Source organism: Crotalus tigris, unplaced genomic scaffold (genome assembly GCF_016545835.1).
Source record: "Crotalus tigris isolate CLP2741 ecotype Arizona unplaced genomic scaffold, ASM1654583v1 scf7180000024384.25900115:4084858, whole genome shotgun sequence".
NCBI classification, from domain to species: Eukaryota; Metazoa; Chordata; class Lepidosauria; order Squamata; family Viperidae; genus Crotalus; species Crotalus tigris.
The window spans coordinates 2034549-2058828 of NW_024100554.1; the positions used below are offsets into that span (position 1 = coordinate 2034549).

Here is a 24280-nt window from a genome sequence, read left to right on the forward strand (position 1 = left end):
TGCTAATTTATATTTCTTCTTGTCCTCCAAAGTGATTATTTGCTTTTTGGGTTCACATATAATCTAACTGCAATCTTTTTGCTGTTTCTTGCTTTTCCTGTTTGATTAATTTAGAATTGGTTTACTACTAAGGTATTAGTGCTTTTTTTTTTAGAAAACGTGTAAAATAATGTATAGTGCACTCTATACATTTCTGCTGTGAAATAAATGCTACTGATTTCAATAAGATTCATTCTCAGAGAAGACTAATAGAGGATTACAGGTCTAGCAATGAACAAATAGAAGTGAAATTTTAATATTTCCTAATAACAAAGTAATGCAAGACTACCTCTTTTTTAAAGCACCTTTTTAACAGACCAACCTAACAGGTAGTATTTGCATTCTTAAATTAATTAAATTTTCATACTGTTTTTCTCTATTGTAATACAACATAGAGCATATAAACAAATATGTAGATAACAGCATATGTAGCAGCTCAGAAGCAAATCACAGGGGTAACAAGTTGGGCAGTTTCCCCTTTTGGGACATTTTTTGTGTGAATATTGAAAGAACATGGACTAGTGAAGATTACTGACTGAAGAATCTTCTTTAAGTATTTGGTGCTTCTTTAAGAGTAAAACTATCATTTTGATACATACAGTTATCTTTGGGCTGTTGGTTTGATCTCCGGGCTTGGTAATTAGGATGCGAATGTTTTGTCTCCATTCGGGAGGACATCTTCAATGCAGTTTGAATTGTGTTTGGTTTGTTTGGAATGTTGCTTCTGGTATTTCAGTTGAAGCAGCTCTCTCACTCTCAGTGGTTGGTAGGCAGGGTCGATGTCAATGTGCCTGTTCACTGATTGGTTGATGGAGAACCAGGCCTCAAGGAATTCTCTTTCTCTCCTTGACTTTTCTTGGGTTATAATTGTGGTCCCAGTTAGATTGAACTTGTGTTCTTCTGAGTCCTCGTGGACAGACATGAGGGATAATGGGTCGTGTCTTTTGATAGCCAGGGAGTGCTCAACTGGTGCACTTATGACCGGTTGAGTAGTCCTTGACTTACGACCGGTTGGGGGTTGCGGCATTAAAAAGGTTGAGAACCACTGTTCTAGAGTCTCAACATCTTTTTTACATCGTGGTGACCAAAACTGGATGCAGTGTTCCAAGTGTGGCCTTACCAAGGCATTGTAAAGTGGTATTAATACTTCACGTGATCTTGATTCTATTCCTCTATTAATGCAGCTTAGCACTGTGTTGGCCTTTTTGGCAGCTGCAGCACACTGCTGACTCATATTTAAGTGATTGTCCACTAGGACTCCAAGGTCCCTCTCACAGTTAGTACTATTGAGCAAGGTACCCCCTATACTATACCTGTACATTTGGTTTTTCTTGCCTAAATGTAGAGCCTTACTTTTTTCACCATTGAATTTCATTTTGTTAGATAGTGCCCAGTGTTCAAGTCTGTCCAGATCCTCCTGTATCTTAAGCCTTTCTTCCGGAGCGTTAGCTATTTCTGCCAGCTTGGAGTCGTCTGCAAATTTGATGATTTCCCCATCTATCCCCTCATCCATATCATTGATGAAGATGTTGAAGAGCACTAGGGCCAGAACAGAGCCCTGGGGCACCTCACCCCACCCCACCCCATGTGTTGGTTATGTTCATCACCTTGAATTATTTGTAAAAGTAATAAAGCAGGATACAAGTAAACAAACAAATAAATAAAGGTGAGCCAGTTGCCAAGTTCCCAAAATGTGATCATGTGCTTGTGGTGTGTTTGTCTCTGTCTCTCTCTCTCTCTCTCTGTCTCTCTCTCTCTCTCTCTCTCTCTCTCTCTCTCTCTCTGTGTGTGTGTGTGTGTGTGTGTGTGTGTGTGAAACCATTGAAACTTCAAATTGGGTCATTACTTTTGGGGGAATCTATTTTGTCTTCAAACAGTTATTAAGTGATCGACAGTAAATTGAGAACTACATGTACGACAAAGAGATTCTGTAACATTTCTGCTTGAACTTTGAGCAACCAGTGCAGTTTGTGTGATTCAGCACAGACCATCAGACACAGAGAGAGCTTTAATTCCATTCTTTGACAATCCTTTCCTCCCCAACTCTTTTTTTTTTTGACAGCAGTGTCATTAGTAATACTGTAAGAGTAATTTTCAAAGAAATTTTAAACATGAAAGCCAATCTATCCAAGTGGGGCCAATTTTCTCAGCCTTTAATACAATTGCTTTGGCTTACCATTTGCAATATTAAAACACAGAGATTTATAGCTCCATCCTGAGCTTTAGTTCTAATAAGCTTTCTTATAAGAAGTGATGAAAATAAACAGAAAAACCGAAGGACAGAATGTTGAAAATTGCTTCCCCTGCTGCCAACAGAGCTCCAAAGCTGAAATAACATAGTTATTCTAGAACATAATCCAGTTTGACTGCTTATGAGAATCAGAGATAGTGATGTTAAAGCTCAGCTAACCCATTTAGAATAGAACAGAAGAGAATATCAGAGTTGGAAGGGACCTTGTAGGTCATTTAGTCCAACCCTCCCCCTTCCCCGGCCCAAGCAGGAGATCCTACACCATTTCTGACAGATGGCAGTCTGGTCTCTTCTTGAAAGCTTCCAGTGATGAAGCTCCCACAACATCTGAAGGCAGTCTGTTCCATTGGTTGAGTGTTCTCACTGTCAGAAAATTTCTCCTTATTTCTAGGTTGAATCTCTCTTTGATCAGTTTCCATCCTAAACCACAGTGGTCTGTCTGGCAGTAAAGGACTAATGTGGGGGATGTATCAGGAAAGTCAAGAAAGTCAAGATGGCAGCTACAACCATGTTATTAAAGCCCCACCTCTTTTTACATATATCATACTCTAATGCTGGGAAAGATGGGAAGAAAGAGAAGAGGAAGACCAGAAGCACAGTAGATGGACTCAATTACAATGATGAATGCATCATTGGAAGATCTGAAAGACAAGTAGATTGTTAAGAAGAAAATCTGTAGGGTCACTAGGAGTTGAAAATGAATTGATGGCACAGAATCAGTCAGAGTCAACCATATGTATTAGTACACATTAAAAAGATCAGGACTTCAGTCATGTGATCACAGTTGCCATCTTGACTTTTATGATCTTCCTGCAGACACCCCTGGAGCAACAAGCAGTTGGAATATTGGAGCTCTAACTCAAAAATGTGTGATCACATCTACATGATACCAGGAGAAATATTCAATCCTGGTTCTGCAATGCAAGTTCTAATCTCATGTCTCTCAGTTCCGGAAGATGGCTATGGAGAGCATGGGGTTATGCTTGGTGTCTTCGCAACAATGACACTCATCATTGTGAAACGTAGTGTTGCTAAAGCTGGAATGGAGGAGGCAAAAAGAGGGCTGCTCCCTCCCAAAGCAAGGGTCATAAGAAACTGGTATGTTACAGAAAGATCCACGGAAAAGCAGCTGCATGACACTGGCCCTCAGAGCATTGACCGGATAGGATGACATTTGGGCTTCTGCAAGAAATAATACAAGAAATAAAAAAGAGCTTTTAAAAAAAAGCCACCCAAAGGTCTTTGTTGGCAGAGCAAGTGGAAAACCTATAATGCTTGCGATGGTAACAGAACCAATAACACTAGAGCAGACAGAACCCAGCTCCCTTTCCCAGTTTTTCCCTGTGCAACATATGACTAGTCTCATTTCAAGAAAGCACTAAACCCTTGCCTCTTTTGAATTTTATGTATTGTTTTTATGCTTTTAATATTTTATTTTACATCGCCCAGATTCCTTCTACGAGAGATGGGTGATTCTTAAATATGACAAATTAAAAAATGAATTTATTTATTTGAAGATGCCATTCATTAGTTTCTATTTTCTTATTATTTTGTTCTTTTCAGGACAAAGATTCTGTTGTTTCCTTGATTTGCAAATTTACAGTTTAATATTCTCCTTTTTTCACCTCCATCTGGGAAATAAATTATATAAAATTCAACAGAACTCCAGGCTCTTTTCCTAATGACATCTGGTGGCCTTAACTTTAAATGCAGGAGCTATCCAATTTTTTTGACAGTTGCTTGGTGAAGATTTTTCCCCCATCATGCTCAACTAAGATATTCTGATCTTGAGTAAAGTGGTGGTGGGTGATGTAAAAGAGAGATAGAGTTGCTTTCATTTAGCAGAGCACTTTTTTGGATCAAGGCTTTGCAGCTTGGAACAGTGCAGGTCTTGGCAAGTCAGGAGATCCTCTGAAGAAGTAAAAAAAAAAAAAAAGACAGTCACTAAAAGTCCATTGCAGTCAATTTGTTTAAAGCAGAGTTTCTCAACTTTGGCAACTTTAAGATGAGTAGATTTCATTTCCCAGAATTCCCCAAAGCTGGCTAGGGATTCTGGAAATTGAAGTTCATCCATCTTTAAAGTTGATATCAAAATTAGCAGAAATTATGCAATAATTAAAAGGAAGGCATGCCAGGTTCTGTGTTTCATAGCTGAAGTACACATTGGGAATAAGTATGGTATGACTCAAACCCAACAGAGACTAGTTATTGCCTGACCAACTCCAATATGGAGATTAATAGAAGATACAGACAAAGCAGGCAAGGAACATACTATAACAGCAAATGGGAAAAAAATCCCAAAGTTAGCTAGCCTTGTAACTAAAAAATTAGCAAACATCTTAGATTCTTCAATATGTTCATGTTGCAGTAGCTGATGTGTACTGATGGTGGAAGGTAAGAAGTTCAAGATGTTAGATATAATATAAAAGACATTTAATAATATGTGTGCTATAGATTCATTCTCAGTTTCCCAGCTGTGGCTTAGTCCATTGTGGGAACCTAGCAATTGTGTCTGTTGAAAGAAAAAATCTTCATCAGGGTCCAGTCCAAGCTGGGAATAAACAAAATGGAGATTGCTTTAGAAAGAAGGTTGTAGTTTATTGATGAGGAGAGCCAGACAGAAAGATGGCTCTTGGAAAGCTGACCACATGTAGCTGGGAGTGGTGATTTTTTATACCTTCTGGGGCTGAGGTTGTTTCCTGTTCCTGTTTGAGGTTCTATATTTCCTGTGTCATGTACTTTGACCTGAATCTGAGTGTGCCCTTTTGGTATTTGTGGGTTAAACCTATTATGCCCCCAAAGGTCATGACTTTTAGAGTTGGGTGGGGTGTGTAGACTTTTGGGGTCTTTGTCTTCCTAATTTCATCAGCTTCTAGCTTCCTGGCTTCAACCTTCCTGAATGGATTATTGAATTTGCATTTCTAAAAACTGGTCTCTGCCTAGTTTCTGCTTGGGGGAGAGAGGCTGGGACTGATTTCTGTCTTTTTAAAGATCTTCTCCATTATTCCTTTGGAGAAATATGTTCTGCCTTTTTTAATATTCCCCAAATATTTATTTCTCTGGATGCTACTGACAGTGCCCTGTGCTTTGAAGGTGCTGAAGGAAGCCTGGAGAGCAGATGTTTCCCGAAGTTTAGCAGCGTTTATTTGATTTCATTCATTTTAATTACACGCCTTTTGTCTAAGAATCTTTTCCCCAATCCATAGGGTGTTCCTCTCCCTTCTGCCACTGGTGTATTCACAGAAATCTTATTCTGATCCATGGGAATGCCAGGAGCATGAAGTCCACCCTTAGGCCTTTATGTTAGACTTTGAGTTCCTCCTGCCTATCTTTCGCTTGTTGCTGATCACCTGCTATATACCACTAGAAAAATGTGGGTGGGGGAATCTAAGAGCAAAGATCACTATCAGTTCATACACCTTTTCTCCCTGCTGTTTTCTGCATTTAATGATTAACCAATATATGCCCAAAAAAGAAATATTTTCTTCAGCAGGCAAGCCTCATAACTAGGAGAGAAAGTTGCTGCAGGCAGCAAGGGCATCTTCTTAGCCTACTCTGCATAGGCTGCAATAAAATCTCTCAAAATTTGGCACCAACAGGGCACCAAATTGGCATTAACCTTATATTTAGCATGGAACAGCTTTGCCAGATTTGATATCATTCAAATACAGTATTTTGGAGGACATTTCCCAATCAGAATGGGAAAGAGTAGGGCTTATGACAGCTCTAGGACAAAGTAATTTAAAATAATTGGAGGTAGGGCCATGCCAAACTCATAAATGCAAAATGTTCTCTTTCCCTCTGGATTATGCCAAACCTCCTTCTACCCCATGCTGTTCCAAGGGTGTTTCTGGGAGTAAATCCAGATATGGCATTTTGGATAAATCGGCATGTTTTTGTAAGTCATCCTTTTATAGATACCAGGTGGGAAAATGTGATTGTAGAGTTAAGCCATATACTTTGGCTTAAATTATAAGAATTCTAGAAAATGCAGAAGGATGGAGTATAATTTATAGAGCTGGCATCTAGCATCTCCCAGACTCCCCACCATTGCCCAATTTTAAAAATTGTTATTATAGAGAAGTAAATGGGAAGTTGGCTTGGTGCAAAGTAAACTATTAGCCTCAGCATCATCTTTATTTATAATGATGTGCCTGGGCCCTATCTACCCCCCAATATGTATATTCTTAGTGGGAAAGAATAAATAAGTGCTTTCTTTGAAAGTGTGTTCCAGATGTAGGAATAAAGGTAGAAATTAATGAAGGTGGCTGAGAAAATCCTGGCAGGCTAGGAGTAGTGGCTAGAGCAGTATCTCCAGCTTGTTTTCAGGGAGGTAAGATTTTGTGACACTAGCCACTCCCATCAGGGTGCAAGTGGGCAAGCTGAAAAGTCCAACATGATGGAGACTGTTTCTATATACTAATCTGGAAATATTATTGTAACTGCATGTAATATAGACTGTCTTTTTGAAACTGCTTTTTGATAATGTTTCTGTAATTGGGATTATATTAAGATTTTGAGAACTGGTTAACCAAAGCTACCAGTTCTGGAATGCAGAAACCGTGGTGACCACTATCTATTCCTATTATGGGTTTTTAGAAATCCAATAAGCATCAGATTTGCAGAGGCATCTAACAGGGCAAATAAGTCAAAATGCAACTCACAATCGTTATGTAAAAATGGCCATAAAGTAACTTTTTTACCCCCATCTCCCCACAGATGCTGCTATGGATTTACCTATCTCTCCTCTTATTATATTATAGGGTTTGAGTAATGCAGTCATTTTTAAACCTTGGCTAAGAGAGTGATATTATGCTTCCACTTCCTGCTTAACTTATAGCAACAAGTCTGTGCGGTAGGTTGGGATGAGACAGAATAATTGGCTCAAAGTCACTTCTCACCACACCAGCTTTCCATGCCTAGGGGAAGATTAGAACTCATGGTCTCCAGTTCAGCACTTTAACCACCACACCAGACTGGCTCTAAATGGTAAATTGGATCTCCTGTAGAGTATGATTTGAAAAATCATGCCTCACATTTAAAAAAAATGAGTTTTCAGTTAGGTTTAGAGGAGATCAAGATGTTTATCAATAATTCATGGTTTAGGAGGTAAAACATGGCAGCCAGTGTGGTGTAATGATTAAAAAGTAGGAGGGTTGAGGATCCAATCCATAGAAATCTGTAAGTAACTTTGGGTTAATTACTGTTTGTTATTTAATACTCAGTGAATCCCAAGCTCAACAAGTTTAAGATATGTGAATTCCCAGAATTCTCTGGCCAGTTGGAGGAGGAATCACAAATTGATTAAGGTGTTGATTTGTTAGTTAAATGACGTGTAAAGATGATTTAGTTTTTATTTGTAGTTTTTTAAATTATTCCATGCTTGTTTTTAGATGCTGCCTTAGTCTTAACGTTTACCCTAGATCAGAGGTGAGGAACTATGGCCCCTTTATGGCTTGTGGACTTCCACTCACAGAATTCCTGGGCCATAGTTGCCCACCCTTGCCCTAAATGAGCAACAAAAGAGAGAAAACACAACACTTATCTGCTAGCAGCTAGATGGACCTTGGCTTATTCAACAAATCATGATTAAAACAAACTATGATATAAGCAAAAGAGAAAGAGAAATATAAAATCATATCTTTGATGTGCCATGAAAATGATCTTCTTTGGATTTTTATGATTCTTTTCAACAGAAAATCCAGTGAGTGCCAAACATTATAGAAGAAAAGCAAGCAAATAAAGTCCGCAGTTGGGTTCACACCATCCTTAATTGTGGTTTTTTAAAATGAACCACAATTACTTGGGCTTGTATCATACACTACACCACATTTTCTTAATTATATATCCCAGCAGCTAGCATGCTTCTTTCTAAACCAAACTCAGACAAATCACAATTTAGCTTAGTATAATGTGTGAACTCCACCCTGTATGTAAACTTTGCTGCTATAGAAGGTTTGTTAACATTTTATTGCTTAATAATAACTGGATGAATAGAAACCCAACCAATACACATATACATATATATAGTTTGTGTGTTTTGTGTATGTGAGAGTCTATATGAAATCTGAGCATAGAGAAAATACAGTTGCCTTTTTTTACATGTGAAATCATTTCCTTTTGTGCACACTCTCCAACTGGTTCAATAAATAGCCCACAGTAGATTCTATATGGAAGCTTGACCTGTATTGCAAGGGCTCAAATGCCACTTGAGGATTCCCTCGCTGATGAGTTAATTAACCTTTTTTCAAGTCAACAGAGGACAAGGGTTCTTCTAATCAGGAGGCTGAGATTAGCAGCATTAGCATGGGACTAAAATAAAATCAATTAATATAAGTTAATTGTTATTTTATTCTTATGCCCATAGAAATAGAATATATTGGGAATTTAATTGGCAGGGAAAAGATGTGATTCTTTCCTTTATGAAGCAGATAGCTAAGTATTAAATGAATGAACTTTATTCACAACTGCAGAGTACTACTTTTTGAAAATCATTTTTCAGGTTGGCTTTGAAACAGGAGCATCCATGTGGGGGATTAAACAAACAAAATTGCAACTGCAATCTGTACATAACACACACTAAAAAGGATAGAGCTGTGATTAATCAGTCAGAATAGAGCTGGAAGGGACTTTGGAAGTCTTCTAGTCCAACCCCCTGCTCAAGCAGGAGACCCTATACCATTTCAGGCAATTGACTGCGCGGTCTTTTCTTTAAAACCTCCAGTGATGAAGCACCCACAATCAAGGAGAGAAGCAACCTAGAACTACTGTAAGGAAAAATTTCCTGACCGAACAATTAATCAGTGGAACAATTTGCCTCCAGAGGTTGTAGGTGCTCCAACATTGGAGGTTTTAAGAATTGGACAATCAATGGTATAGGATTTCCTGCCTGAGCAGGGGGTTGGACTAGTCACTAGTAGAACTCCAAGGTTCCTTCCTATTTTGTTATTCTGTTATTCCGAATTCCAATTTCAGAGATGTTGCACATAGGCTTTGAGTGGTGGGTGGGGAGAAGGGGTACAAATTGCAAAATGTGAATTCCAATGCCAGGATGCAAGGGTGAAAAGCTAACAATTGTATTGTAATATTGTGGTATACATTTTGCCATTGTTTTATCCTTGCAATTTGTACTAGATGCCTATAATTCAGCAGTTGTCCTTAACCTTTTAGTAAACTGTGCAAAGATCCTAATAATTAAGCATGCTTTGTCATGTCTGGTTAGATTTGTGATTAATATTTAGAAGAACTTAAACTTTGGAGGTTAATGAAAGCTTGTTTTTCTCCATCAAAGTGGTTGAAAAGTCCCTATGAGTGAAAGACTATTGCTCACGGATTCCAGCTGAGCAGATTAGTACTAAACAGCAGCTGATCAGCTACATGTCTCAAACCAAGGAGCAAACAGATCTGAGATCAATCACTTGTGGCTCCTTGTAGCAATTTGCCCAAGGCATTTTGTTTCTTCTTTGTCACCACACTTTCTTACAAAGCCTTTCTTTTCTTTTCTTTTCTTTTTTTTTTTTTGTTATAAATTTGCATGGTAAGAATAAATAAATGAAGATATTCCCCCTAGGCTTAGAGCAAATTTAACAGATGCTGCTGCTATAGATGCAGACTGCTCTCAACATGTGAATTTTCTTGCATAATCAGGATTATCAAAAACATTTGAAGGTCTGCTGTGAAGAATTTTCCTAGCGTTTGATAAACCACCCAGATCTGAGCCCCCTTAGACTTTAGCTGACTGAGGGAGCTGACTGAGGATTTTCTTGTGAAATCAGCTACCGTTTGAATCTGAGTCCTGAGGAAGTGATTAAGGCTCTCTGTAGTGTCAGCTCCATTACCTCTCAGCTGGGTCCCTGTTCCTCCTGGCTGGTTAAGGCATTCTACAAAATAACAGGAGAGTATATCCAAGCAGTAATTAATGCTTCTTTGGGTGTTTCCATCTCCTCTAAAAAAAAAAGGCTATGGTACAATCCATGCTCAGAAAATCTGATTATTGATCTGATTATTTTGGATAACTTTGGACCAGTGTCTATCCTCCCTTGTGGATAGAAGCTGAACAAGTGGATTATGTGAATCTATGGGATCAGGTTTCAGATGGAGGATCAGCATGGAAACTATACTGGTCATGCTTCTATCTAGGTGACCTTTAGAGATCAGAGGGAGTGCAGTCTTCCTAGTTCTGTTGGCCTCTACTGGCTTTTAATAGTATTGATCATGGAATCCTTCTGTGCCAAGTCTGTGGGTTTAGAGTGGGCAGGAAACACAGTTATTCACAGGTAGTTCTCTTTCCTAAGAGATTGGTTCCAACTGTGGTGGATCTGCCTAGAGATCTGGACTCTATGAAATCTCCAGGTCCCTCTACTGCAGCAAGGTCTTGACTGTGATAGACAGAGCTGGGCCATTTTCGTGGTTAGAGTATTTTTAATGTAATGTAATTGTTGATGGAGAAATAATTTCTGTTCCATCTCTGTCTAAACGTAGTAGTGAAAATGTAATGGAGTTCTTTAGGCAGAAGATGGCAGCATGGTGCCATCAGGAACCTTTGCTTGCCCCCCCCCCTTTCCTTTTTACCAGAAACAAAGTTTTGTTTTTATAAAAGCTCCTCTATTTGTGGATAAAATGCTGGAAAAGACATCATATTGGAATTTGATAGGCGACAGATCAGCAGACCTAAGATGATAAATCCCTATTAGCAAAAAAGGGCCTTATTCATTTTCTTATAATTAAGGGAATATGTAGTGTGATTCATCTCTGATGTTATGAAATCACAAAATAAGATTCAGAGTAAGCCAGAATATATATGCTTGTCTTTCATATTTATTATAATAATAATTTGAACTAGCATAATAAATTTAATTACTGTAATATGATACCGATAATAATATATGTATGACACAGCATGAGTAATTTGTCTCTGTGACAGTGTGTACTTATTAAAAAATGAATTCACAATTGTCCACAATTATTCTCAGATCTATACGCAAAGTAGGATTCACTTCCAGATTGAACTGTTTGTATTTCTGAATTTTGCAATACATTTTTAACACAATAAATATTTCCAAAGTTGTACATAGCCATGCATATATTTTTCTGTGTGCAACTTTTAATGTACACAGAAAAATATGTACATCTATTAAATTGAGCTGACAAACTTATACACACCCAGGCCAAAACAAACTGAAAATTAGAAGATGAAAACAGCAATATTGTATGTGTGAGATGGGTGAAAATCTAACAAGTGCACTTCGTCTCCTATGCCAGGGGTCCCCAACCCCTGGTCTGTGGACTGGTACTGGGCTGCGGCATGCTGGCAATTGGTCCACACAAACAAGCAAGGCCCCATCCGTGGGATGCAGTTAGCACACAAAACCACACACTCTCCGTTCCGTGGAAAAACCTTTCTCCATGGAACTAGTCCCTGGTGCCCAAAAGGTTGGGGGCCTCTGTCCTATGCCCTTTGTGCTTATCTGTACCTTCCTATTTGGTGAGAGCCACACAGAAAGCAGAGGAATTGAACCCTGTAGAATTTATTGACATGCAAATATTATACCTGTACTTCATCAGAGTTGTTTCTGGATTTTTAATTTTTAAAATATATAATAGGCTTTTAGATTCTAAAATAACCCCATTCTCATGTTACCAGAACAAACTATATTCTGCTAAGTCTCTAGTTGTTTTAGTGCAGTTTCTCATAACTCAGCCTTCCGTGCCTCTTTGTACAGGGCTTCTGCCTTTCCATATTTGTTGAAAATCTTTTTCTTTCTCTCCGCTTCTCTTATCATTTCCTTTCTCTCTGATGTTCCTGACATCTCTACAGTCCATTTTATCCAATCTGTTTTCTTGTCCTCAGATTTATTTTGTAGTCTTAAGGGATAAGTTGTTTTTTCCAATTCTTGTGAATTTTTTTCCACTAGGATTAAATCTTGTTTCCTTGTTTTGTTAAGTTCCATCTTTAAGTCTCTATTCTCAATTCTATATCCATTTATCTGTTTTATCTGCTCCTTCTCTGTTGTTGTTTTCTGGGAATTTTTTTGTTGTAAAATTAACTTAGAAATAGATTGATTTATATTTTCAAAGTTATTTCAGATTTCTTTGTGGCTTAAAGTCATTGTTGTTTGAATTAGTTGCAGTATACTATATATCTCCCCCTGTGAAGTATTTGTGTTTTCTTGATATGTTCTTTCTACATGTCTCTGATACATGATGGCCAAGAATTTGACTTTTTCTCTTCCTTTCTTTTCTCTGCAAATAGCTTTAGTGTCCCAATTAACTAGATATCTAAATAGTTCAAAAAAGATTTTTTCTGAAATTTATAATTCTCTCTTGTCTACAGCCCAGATTATTGTCTTTTTTGTCACAGCTGTTCTTTGTTGTTAAAACTTTGAAGGTCACAAGTACAGATTAGCTTTTCCCAGGTTTTGCCAAGTCTTATATTAAAGTCATTGCTGGCATAGTCTTCATCCATCACTAGGTGTCAGCAACTATTTGTTTTTCGATTTACAAAATGAAAAATTATCTTTAAAATGAGAGTATTAACCATTTAAATAATTTTAGCTTTATCCAGATTTAAGTTTTAAATTTCAGGTTTTATATTTATTTCACTTCTATATATTTTGATCCTCCATAAAAAGATTAATTCGCTGCCTCCATTAATATAAGCGTGAGGTGGAAATCCCCCTCCTTCCCTTTCGGAGGTATTTTGCTTCTTGGGGATCTTTCCAGGAAATTAAATGTAGAATAGAAAAGAGAAGATCAAATTTCTCATCCAGTTTCAAGCACGCTGTTCACAGTTGTGCTGGTTAATGCTTTTGGACTTCAGTTGCTAGTAGCTTGGGCAGGTCGATGCAATACGGCTAGCCTTTCTCCTGTTAAGTTAGAAGGCTTTCTCCAAGTCGAACGGAATGGCTGCCGCCATTCCAGAATCGCTGGAACACCCTTCTTTTTTTGACACCTCTCTGGGGCCACTTAAACCCATTTAGGGTCCCCAGGCAGGGTGAAATTAGCCACGGGGGTGCGGAGAATCTGCAAGCCCGCAACCGGTCACTACCATGCAAAACCGGAGGTCCCTGTCTGATGGAGCTTTTTAAAAAGGCAGGCAGCAGAAAGAGCAAGCAAGTGAAAAGGGAAAAAATAACATAAGGACAATAAGGGTGGACTCTGGTCAACCCTGTCCCCTTCTGCCAAGCTAACGGACAAGCACTGTTTAATACAGGATGAAGCTTGCAATAGTTGATACTGGAATCTGCATTGCTCACTAGTAAAAGGGTGTGTTGCATGTTTTTTCATTATGAAAGGAGATGAATCAGCTTCGCCATAAGGGCACAAAGGCAAAAAAAAAATAATATTGTTGTATGCCACTCAGAATAGCTTCTGGTGAGATGGGTAGCCATATAAATTTGCTAAGTAAATAAATACATAAATTCTACATGCCTGTACAGACCTAGTTTGATTATAATTATTCCTTTGTATCAATGTTTTCAAACTTGGCAACTTTAAGATGTATGGACTTCAAGTCCCAGAATTCTGAGGAATTTTGAGAGCTAGTCTACACATCTTAAAGGTTACCAAGTTTGAAAAACATTGCATTAAATTATTGTCTTCTCCTTTTCTCCTCCTTCTCCTCCTTCTCCTCTTTAGAAGTTCTGCCATTGTTGAAGCATCTAGTAGGGAAACAATATCTCTGAAACAATGAACCAATGGGTTACAGGTTGTCTAGTTATTTTGCTAAAAAGGACTAGAGAGAGCCAAAATTTAGGAAGAAGCCAGAACCAAATCTGTAGCACAGATATTTCCAGTTGTGCTCCAAGGATTTTTAAACTCAGTTTTGTGGAATCCTAAGGTAAATTAAGACATTAATGTAAAAAAATCAAGTTCACTTAAATGCAGCCAATTTTATATCACTATAACTAACAGGTTCTGCAGGCTAAAAATGTAAACAAAAAACCCTGCTCCACATAATAGCAATAGCACTTAGACTTATAGACCACTTCACAGTACTTTACAGCCCTCTCTAACCAGTTTACAGAGTCATCATATTGCCTCCAACGATCTGGATCCTCATTTTACCAACCTCAGAAGGATGGAAGGCTGAGTCAATCTTGAGGCACTCAGAATCGAACTCCTGGAGTGAACAGTGAGTTAGCCTGCAGTACTGCATTCTAACCACTGCACCACCACTGCGCAGTGCCAGGAGATGGATAGCAATAAATGTGAATTCAACCTTAGCAGAGGGATAGTGGCAAATGGTGACAACTTCTGTATTTCTAGTTCTATGACTGCCTCAGGCTATATCAAAAACAGAAGAAAGGGAACTCATAAATAGGAAAAGGAACACTAGAGAGCAGTTCTAAAGCCCGTCACAGCAATAACACAAGAAGTGGAGGGCATTTGTATAAGAGAAGGAGTTCAGAAGGAGTTCCAAACTTTTGTGATTTCATGTCAGCAGCTGTATACTTGAAACTGCAATAAAGCTCTAATAGTTGCTGCTGCTGCTGCTGCTACTGTTTTAGAAAACATGGTACTGGGAGCTTGAGGGGGTCCATTTCCTCATTTGCAAGAATCTTGCCTCCCCAGATCTCTCAGCTCTGAGCTGCAGACCTTTCAAGAAGAAAGGTGGCGTGATGAAGCCTTTTCAGCTCGCTCTCTTTCACATAAGAGAAATAGAAAACAAAGTAGAGCTTGGAGGGGGACAGGAAGATATGGATAATTAATTTCTTTTGCACAGGAGAAGGGGAGAGAAAGAATTTTTATTACTCCAAGATGTATGGTAATATTGGGGAAGACAGTTATTTGTGTTCTCAGCATTTCAGTGTCAGGAAGCTTGGAGATGATCACAGGCTGTCCTCAAAATCCTTCTGAAGGATAAGGAAGTGACAGGTGATATGACAGGGCAAGAGGCATTTGCATTCTACTGTACTCCCACTTTCTCAAGTGGGAAGGGAGATTGCCACTTCTGATGTAGGGGAGCCAATCAGAAGTATTTTGTTCTCAACGGCAGAAGCACCTTGTTAACTACAACTCACAGACTGATTTCGATATCCTAGAAACAAACTGTAACCTACATCCTTTCCATATGTGCCTCCTGAGAGTTGAGTCTGTTCTCTATTAATCCAAATTTATAATCCATTAAGGAGTAATCGATTATTTAGCTTTGATCCATGGAAGCCTAAATCTCCAGCCTCTTTCCTTGTTTGTCCTATCCTGAGGGCAAATGAAGCCAAATTAGCTAAAAGCATGGGAAACAGAATCTTCTTTATTGTTATGTAACAACAACAAAGATGTATCATTCTAGAGGCACAATCATAATCCTTATTTGTACCTTATTTGTGTGCAGAAGCTCTGCAGCTGAGCTGGCAAGTAGTTTCTATAGAAATATGTGTTTCTGCTGCAATGCGTGAGAGCTCTAAATACTGCCCGATATGACTGCAACCTCCATTAATTTCAGGCACTAAAAAAGTGACCTAGTCTTTAGTAATAATGTGCTGGCTGTTGAAGGAATGAAAAACAAGGTATGTGATTCATCTGTTACACATTAGTGAGTAGTAGCAAAGGGGATAGAAACCAACAACTCCAGAGAAGCACAAAAGAACAGCAACAGAGGTGTAAAGAAAAATATGATTAGATGCCCTCAGATTCTTTCCCAATATAGTAATTATTTTTCAGACATAATTGATTCAGAACACAACAATCTTCTACCTGGAGGGAAGGTATAATCTTAAATACAGATGTTTAGTAGAGAAGCAAAGTAGTTATGCTGGAGCACTTATAAGGATGCATTACTCCCATATGAAGAATCTTGTGTATTTGCCTCAAAAACACGAGAAGTTGTTTTTTTTAATAGGCAACACCTCTGTTTTGAATATTGATGTATTTATATAGGATGCCTCAATGTGCTATGTCTTCCTAATACCTCTTTTATCTTCTGATATCTCTTCCTAAGTAACTTTTCTCCACTACACAGCACTTCCCTAGTAAGTGCTAACCAGAACTAAACAACCTCCCTCTGAGACCTTAATTAGTTGATTAGAACCCTCCCACTCTGGGCTGTTGCCTGAAACTGACAGAGCCATAATGAGTTACTTAATCAGTTAATCCATTGGGAGACTTGAAAGAACTGGTCGGGGAAGATATCAGAGAAAATCTATGAGGTTGCTGGGGAGTAAGATTGACTTCATGGCATGTGATCAATTAATTAATCAATTAACCACACTGAAGAAACCAGTCCTTCTAATGTTGGAAAAAGTAATTTAATGTAAGTATTATTTCCCTCCACTGTTGCTTTTCTTGCCATACAAAGAAAGTTAAACAGTGTATCCCTCTTTCCCCTCTCATTTGTCCTCCTTTTTCTGGTTTGTAACTAATATTTGCAGAAAACACATTGACCACATGTACAGTATGTGAATCATCTTCAGGAACTCTCTGAGCTGTTGCCAACTGCAGTTTAGGCAATCTACAGTACTAAATAAATTAAACAAAATGAAATGTAACAGAAGTATTAGGTTATTATTTATGTATTATGTGTTTAAGTAATAATGTTCCACTCAGCACAGAGTTATTGCAGGGCAAGGCAGAGGGGTGTAAGCACATGGCACACATCTTCTGTATCTTCCACTCTTATTTGGGGTAAATTCCTGCAAACAAATATTAAGGAAAGTGGATAGATTTAGGGAGCTTCTATCCTTGCTTTGTCCTTTTGTAGAAAGCTTTGTTGAGAGATTATTTCTTTGGCCATAACTGCAAGAGTTTTATGGGGTTGTTGGCCATTCTTTGTTCATTTCTTTAATTTGCTGCACCTTTTAGCTTTTTATTGAAATGCTAATTACCATCTGCTTTAAGATTTCTTCTAGATTCTTTTGTTAGAGAAAGTTGGTTGAGTAGCAACAAGGAAAAGCTTTTGCTGGGCTACAGTTTTATCTCTGGAATGCCCGCACTTCCTTAGTACTGATGGTATTAAGATTTTATTGGCAGATTAAGACTTTCTTATTTATATAAGCATTTTGCCCGTGACATTAGTTTAAACCTCCATTGCACTATATTTTTATAATTTCATTTTCTAACATTGTTTTAATTACAGTATATGGTGAGGAGTTGTAGTTGTTGTAGTTCCAAATGTCTAGAGGGCGCCAGATTGCCTTCCTCTGTTTTAAATATTAGCCACATGTTAAACATTAGACTTCATTTTATTTTAATTGATAATAATAAGAGTGTAAGATCTCAGAATGCTGCTAAAATAGGAGGCCTGTGCACTGCAAACTGCAGAATACGCAGCAAAGCCTCAATAGGCTTCTGGCATCTGCTCAACTTACAGAAAAATATTGGAACTAAGAGCAATTGACACAAAGTGCCAATTAAAATCGATCTATCTACTTACCTATTCACTTGGATATAACTCCATGACATAATAATTCTGCCTCTAAAATTACTTCATTTGTTATATTTGTATTTGGAGGAAAGCAATGTCTGAAGCTCCATGGAAAACTATAGCACAATGTAGACTATGTTTACATAAATATTAAATTTGGAAGTATGAACAGTTACTTAGGGAGTGAAAAGTAGTTAAATTCTGATTAACAATGGATATACTGTATGTGTTTTGAATTGATACCAGCCTTCTCCAACGTGCTTTTCTTCAGACTTTGTAGATTTCCTCAACAGTATACATAGGAATTGAAGCCCAAACATTTGGAAGGGGGCAGACATGCGTTTGCATCTACCATCTTGGTTTTTATATCTCATTGTCTCTTCAGTGCCCCTGATCTCACATCTACTCATATTTAAATCTTGCTAATTTCATGGGATTACTCAAATTTCAGAAGCATTTAGCAGTTGATCAGTTATAACAATCTTTCTTTCCTTATAACTTGTAGATAAGGGTAAGATGGTGGTTTAGAGAGCTACAGTGTTTTGAATACTTATGAGGTGCTTCTCAAAGATCACAGTGCTTTTTAAATTGTCTAACCTTTTTTAAACTAAATCTGTCAGGTAGCTTGGTATGTTTATACCCATTCAATAGTTTTAATAGCAATAGCAATAACACTTAGACTTATATACCACTTTATAGTGCTTTACAGCCCTCTCTAAGTGGTTTACAAAATCAGCACACTGCGCCCAACAATCTGGATCCTTAGTTTACCAACCTTGGAAGAATGGATGGCTGAATGAACTTTGAGCCTTTCAGGGTCAAACTGCTGGCAGTCGGCAAAGTTAGCTTGCAATACTGCATTCTAACCACTGCACCACCATGGTTCTTTAAGGTGAATAACTGAAATTAAAACAACTCAAGGTTCTCTGATTTACATATATCTACACAATTTTTGATGAAGGCAACATGGGAAATACACCTTTTCCTTCTGTTGACAGGGTGACTTTGAGCCTTATTTTGCAAAGGACAATATTCCATTTGAAAGGCTATCTGATAGCAATCTCCTAAGGTGTTCTCTCACTGAAGCTCTGAACAGTCTGCTCAATTAAAAAAAAAAGAATCATATTAAGAAAGCAAGACCACTGACCTTGAAGTGGCTATCATTAATTGCTGGCCAAGCAGCAGACTGAGTAGACATACAAGTCATACAATCTCCTGCATTATTTTGAAAGATGTGGTACTTTGATTTAAATTCTAGTGATTATTTTCAATCTCTGGAAAAGTATCTAATGCTGGGAAAGGTGGAAGGACAGAGAAGAGGATAATGAAGAGCAAGGTATGTGGACTTTGGGAGTCTTGAAAAAGCAGGTTAGGGATAGATCATAATAATAGAAAATCTATGTGGTTGCTAGAAGTAAAAAATGACGATGTCACATAATCATTTAATCAAAATTATTTCCAAATTTGCATATCTCTCCCAATAAGCATATTAATTACTTTATCTATCATGGATCTGTTGATTTTATTTCTTAGATTCCCTTCAGTGTTGCAACCAATTATTCTGTGGATTTATAATGCATCTATCATTGCAGGGTGATATTAAGCTTTTGTCAGGGAACTACACAGAGACACTCATACAAAGTTGTAGTTTTATATAAATAAATATATTTTACATCTATATATATATACAGGAAACGAGATAGTCAGGAAAACAGGAGCATCATGAGGTAAATCACAGAGAACACAGAAGAAAAAGGTGGTGGGGGGAGGGAAACCCCCCCTCCACACCCATAGCAACCAATCACAGTGCAGATTGCTTCATGCAGCTCTCTTCAACCAATCAACCACAATTGTGTATTCTGGCTCACTGCACAACCCCTCTGCTCCAGCTACCGTACTAAATTTAAATATCTTAACAGCTTTTCATCCAGAATCTTCTGTCAAGGACTGGGTTCTAGGAGAGCCTGAATTTATTTTTTTTTATTTTTTTGAGAAGGAAGTTAATTGAGTTTGTTCCAATATCCCCAAAGAATCTCAATGGAAAAGCTTTGTGAATACCATCATTTCTCTTATTCCCACACACAGACATTTCATTCCATTCTTATGCAACCTGTCAGCTTGCACACCAATCTACTGACTCTGTTAATGCCCCTGGCAGATTGGTGAGCTGTTAGCCACACTTTGTATAACTCATCTTTGGGGGCAATTATTATGATTTTTTAAAAAATTGAATGCAAACAAAGACATTTGCTTCAGGAGATTGACTCAGGTTTAATAGAGGATGTTGCTCTTCTCTCAATCCTTCTTGGCCTACAAGGCATAAACATTCTATTTAATTCAAAATGTAAGTATTTGCTCAGGATCTTTATTTTATAATTAAAGATCATGGGCTTTATTAGTCATGAGATATTAGATAAAACTAACCTTGTTTTTTCACTGGAAATTTTTGGATATTCCTTCTATGTTCCTAGAATTTATAATATGAATAAGTGTATACCTTTGAAATTTAGGTACCTTGTAGGTACATTTATTAGGATAGTAATTTTAAAAAATCCAAGGATATAGCAATCATTAGACTGAGCTACTAGAGCTTCCACAGGATTCTCTCTTTATTGATTTTTTTTTCAATTACTCTTCAACATATAAGCACTATATCAAGCAAGGAATAATCTGCAAATGATAAAGGGAACATTCTGATAGTTCCTGGGACTAACACAAAATAAAATTTAAAATAATAAGACAATTTTGTACTGGTGGTCCCTGACGTAGAACCATGATTGGCTTCAGAATTTCTGTTGCTAAACAAGGCAGTTGTTAAGTGAGTTGTGCCTGATTTTATGAACCTTTTATTGCCATAGTTGTTAAGTGAATTACTGCAGTTGCTAAAGTGAATCATGCAGTTGTTAGATAAATCTGATCTCCCCAACTGACTTTGCTTGTCAGAAGTCAACTGGGAAGATCACAAATGTGATCACATGATCCTAGATACTGCAAACATCATAAATACATGCTGTTTGCCAAGCATCAAAAATTTTGATCATGTGACTGTCAGGATTATGCAATGGTTGTGTCACTTTTTAAAATGCAGTTGCAATTTTGAACAGTCACTAAAGGAATGGTTGTAAGTCAAGGACTACTTGTAAATCTTCTGCAGTTACTCATTTGGAATAAGCACTGGAATGGATCCAACAAGAACCTGTTGCTAAAGCTGGGCAGAAATCTATTGGTTTAATTACTGGAAAGCAGCCTGGTTGTCACCCACTGTCTACCAGCCTGGTGTCCTCTATATATATTAGCCTTCATTCCTATGTGTCCCAGGCTGTTGAAAAATGGGTCCAACATTTCTGTGTACTGTCAAGTTTGGGAATGTTGCCATACTGAGTCACTCCAAAGGGAGAAAATTGCTCAGTGGTTGGTAGAAAGCCCAACTTTGGCCATGGGGTTTCTCAATCGTATTATGTAGAGGAGAACACCTATGGGTGAATTTTGGGCAACCTAACTTTGGCAGATTATTTTTCAGGACAGAGATACCCCTTGAATTTTCTGGCTTACAAGAATAATTGTTACCAGAGTGCCTCCTATACATTGCTGAACAAAGAGACACAATACAAGAAGATCTATGGATTTATTTATTCAGTTTCTATGGCCACCGATCTCAAACAAGTGACTGCGTGGCGAACAATCATAAATTCAATGAAAACCAGGTATGAACTCAATACAAAAATAAATATTTATAGTAGCCAAGAAAAATACCACACTAGTATAACCAGGAAATTGGGCCCTTAATATATTCAGGATTCAAGGCCTGAGCACATAACTAGGTTTTCAAGCCCTTACAAAAGTCAACAGGGTCAGGGCCATCCTAACCTCTGGAGAGAGAATTTTTCAGAGGACAGGGACTACAGCCTGAGAAGGCATGCCTCCTGTCCCTGCCAGCCAATGTGTCTTGATTGATAGAATCCAGAACAGACCCATCCTGTTGGGCTAGATGTACATGTACACCTTGGGGAATAATGTATTTAAGTTTAACAGAAACAGAATATAATTTGCCATAGTAAATGGAGCCTGCTCAGACTATTACACAAGCAGTAACTATTGAGGGGCAGATTCAAGACCTTCGCTGTCCTTTCTTCTGGTTTTTTTTATAGTAGAAGTTCATTTAACTTTGACAACTCAATCTTTCTGAAAAGTAGTCTAGCCATGTATCCTGCTTAACAACTTTATGTAAAAGAATGACCTTTTGAAGGTTGTTCACTCTAAATCCATTTTAAAGACAAAACATCTATACAATTACATGGATGCTGGAAGTTGTCTCTAGAGGGTACGTACTTAGTTCACACGGGGAGTTGCCAGGCTTGTTGGGTGACTTTAGTCTGTCTCAGGGACAAGTTAGGGAACACAATTTTTTCACTATGTTGGCATATCAGATCAGTTGTATTTGTATTATCTTCTATTTGAACGACATATGTTCAGGTTTAGGAAAAGCAAGTTCACTAACTCTCTCATTGAAATCAAAGCAGTCTGTTTCACCACTAACTGAATGAAATATTGGCTCACAGCAGAAATTCAAAGATCAAAAGACACAAATTTAATCCTCACATAACTTGATAATTTCTTTACAATCTTTCAATGTGATTTATGCATGTCACTGATAATGAGATAATGGATATAAACTAGACTTTAACTTTGTGGTAAAGACATTACACACATACACACACATACACACACACACACACACACACACACACAAATAATTCATGTAAGCTAGTTTTCTTCATATTCCCAATAAGAAAAGCGAGAAAAATGAGTTTTTATTAAACAAATAAAATAACAGAACTCTTCCCTGCCCATTTTTCCCATCTTAACATGTTCATGTTGATTTCACCTCTGTTTTTTTTTTTTCCTGCTCTATCTATTCCAAAGATTAGGGATTCCTTCCTTCTTCTGAGGATGTTCTATGGAGTTTTGTCTTAGCCTCCCGATACTGAGTTCTGTCACTGCACAAGTTTCCAGCTGCCACTATTGGTATCTTCTGTGGGTTGATTGGGACCCTAATGTGCAAAACTAGCAAGAGGTGCACTTTGTTCCTTGGATAAATATCATTAAAAGAAGAGTTTAGAAAAGCCATAATTGTATCATATTTATATGAATAGTTGCTCCAGACAATAGTAACTAAATTATCCTGAAGAAAAACACATTAAGTCAAGAAGAACATGTGCATAATACCTAAAAAGATTGAGTAATGGAAAAATTCATTTGCTGTTTAGACATTTAATGCTTAAATATTCTTATTTCGTCCTCACTGGACCCAAGTAATTGTCAAGATATCTCATTCTTTCTAGCCATGGTGGAATTAAAAGAAACAATAAGAAGAAAGCTTGATCCTTTATGTGTCAATAGATTAAACAATTATATCTTTTAGTGTTAAAATCCAGTTGTACATCACTAAGAACACAAGCCATAGAAACTTCTCATGATTACTCTGTCCCAGGATAATTATTTAAAGAACATTCAATCTTCATGCAGTTGAAGGTCAGTTGATCTTAGGAAGCTGAAAGAAAGGTATTCTTGTAGTGTTAATTCATCCAACAAAGTGAAACTCAAATAGTTATTTCTTGATCCACGGCATCCTACAAACTCAAACTAACCAACAAGGTGAACAGAAACTTCCAGTTAAGCAAACAAATATTTTGGTCTTGTTGGCTCTGTTTCCACTGACCTGATTGGGATATGTGTAACTATATCTAAAATATCACAAGGAGATAATTGAATTGGATCACAATTAATTTAATTGTAGGCAATAGTCTAGTATTCAGCTAGTACTAACATTTATTGTCTTAGTAAGGTAGTCCCACACTTGCCTATGGTTGGCAGACAGAAAACAGGAAATCTCAGGTTATAGGCTAGAGAGGGAATATGAAGAAGTAGTAGCTAACCATTTCAATACCATATCCAAGAAAACGTCATAGACATCAGAAATCAGATTCAAGAACATCTTTTTCTTTACATTTATTAAGCTATCATGCCAAAGCTCTGCCGTTCCAATATTGGAATAATGCTATTGATACAGTATATAATCTAACTGCTAGAATGGTAATTGTTGTTTTAGAATTTTAAAAATTTAAAAGAAATGCTAAGCCTTTTGATTAAAATGATATAAATTACAGTACATTAGACTCTCATAGTAGTACATTTATATATCTAACTTACATATCTAAGTTGGATATATCTAAGTTGGCTGTATTTACAATAGACTTGATAAAACTGAATGAATACATCCACTATGTTCCATTGATTTTACTCAGTCTGCTGTAACATGAAACAGTAAGAATCCAACCTATTATAATATAGTGGTACCTTGGTACTCATCGTTATTGATTCTGGGAGGTGTGATAGGTACCAAAAATGCTGAGTACCGAACAATTTTTCCCCACAAGAATAATGTGGTGAGTCACAAAGCAGCCAACACTGACAAGTTCTAGCTTGTGTGTTGAGTACCAAACAAAAGTACTGGGACAACATTTTCACATCAAAATGCATTGAGTACAAAATTCAATGAGTTTTAAGGTACCATTGAATAGATTTCCTCTTCTCTCTACTGTAAAAGATCTATATATTTAAATTTAAAT

General features: G+C 37.4%; 2 long non-coding RNA genes across 3 annotated transcripts in view; both read left to right on the forward strand.

Annotated features, from left to right (window-relative positions):
* Positions 1–24280, forward strand: part of LOC120301492 — a 64723-nt gene that overhangs the window by 9732 nt on the left and 30711 nt on the right. The window lies entirely within an intron of this gene.
* LOC120301493 lies at positions 16449–21339 on the forward strand. Its single transcript, XR_005554917.1, has 3 exons — positions 16449–16541; positions 18910–18987; positions 21172–21339. It is a non-coding gene; the product is annotated as an uncharacterized LOC120301493 (long non-coding RNA).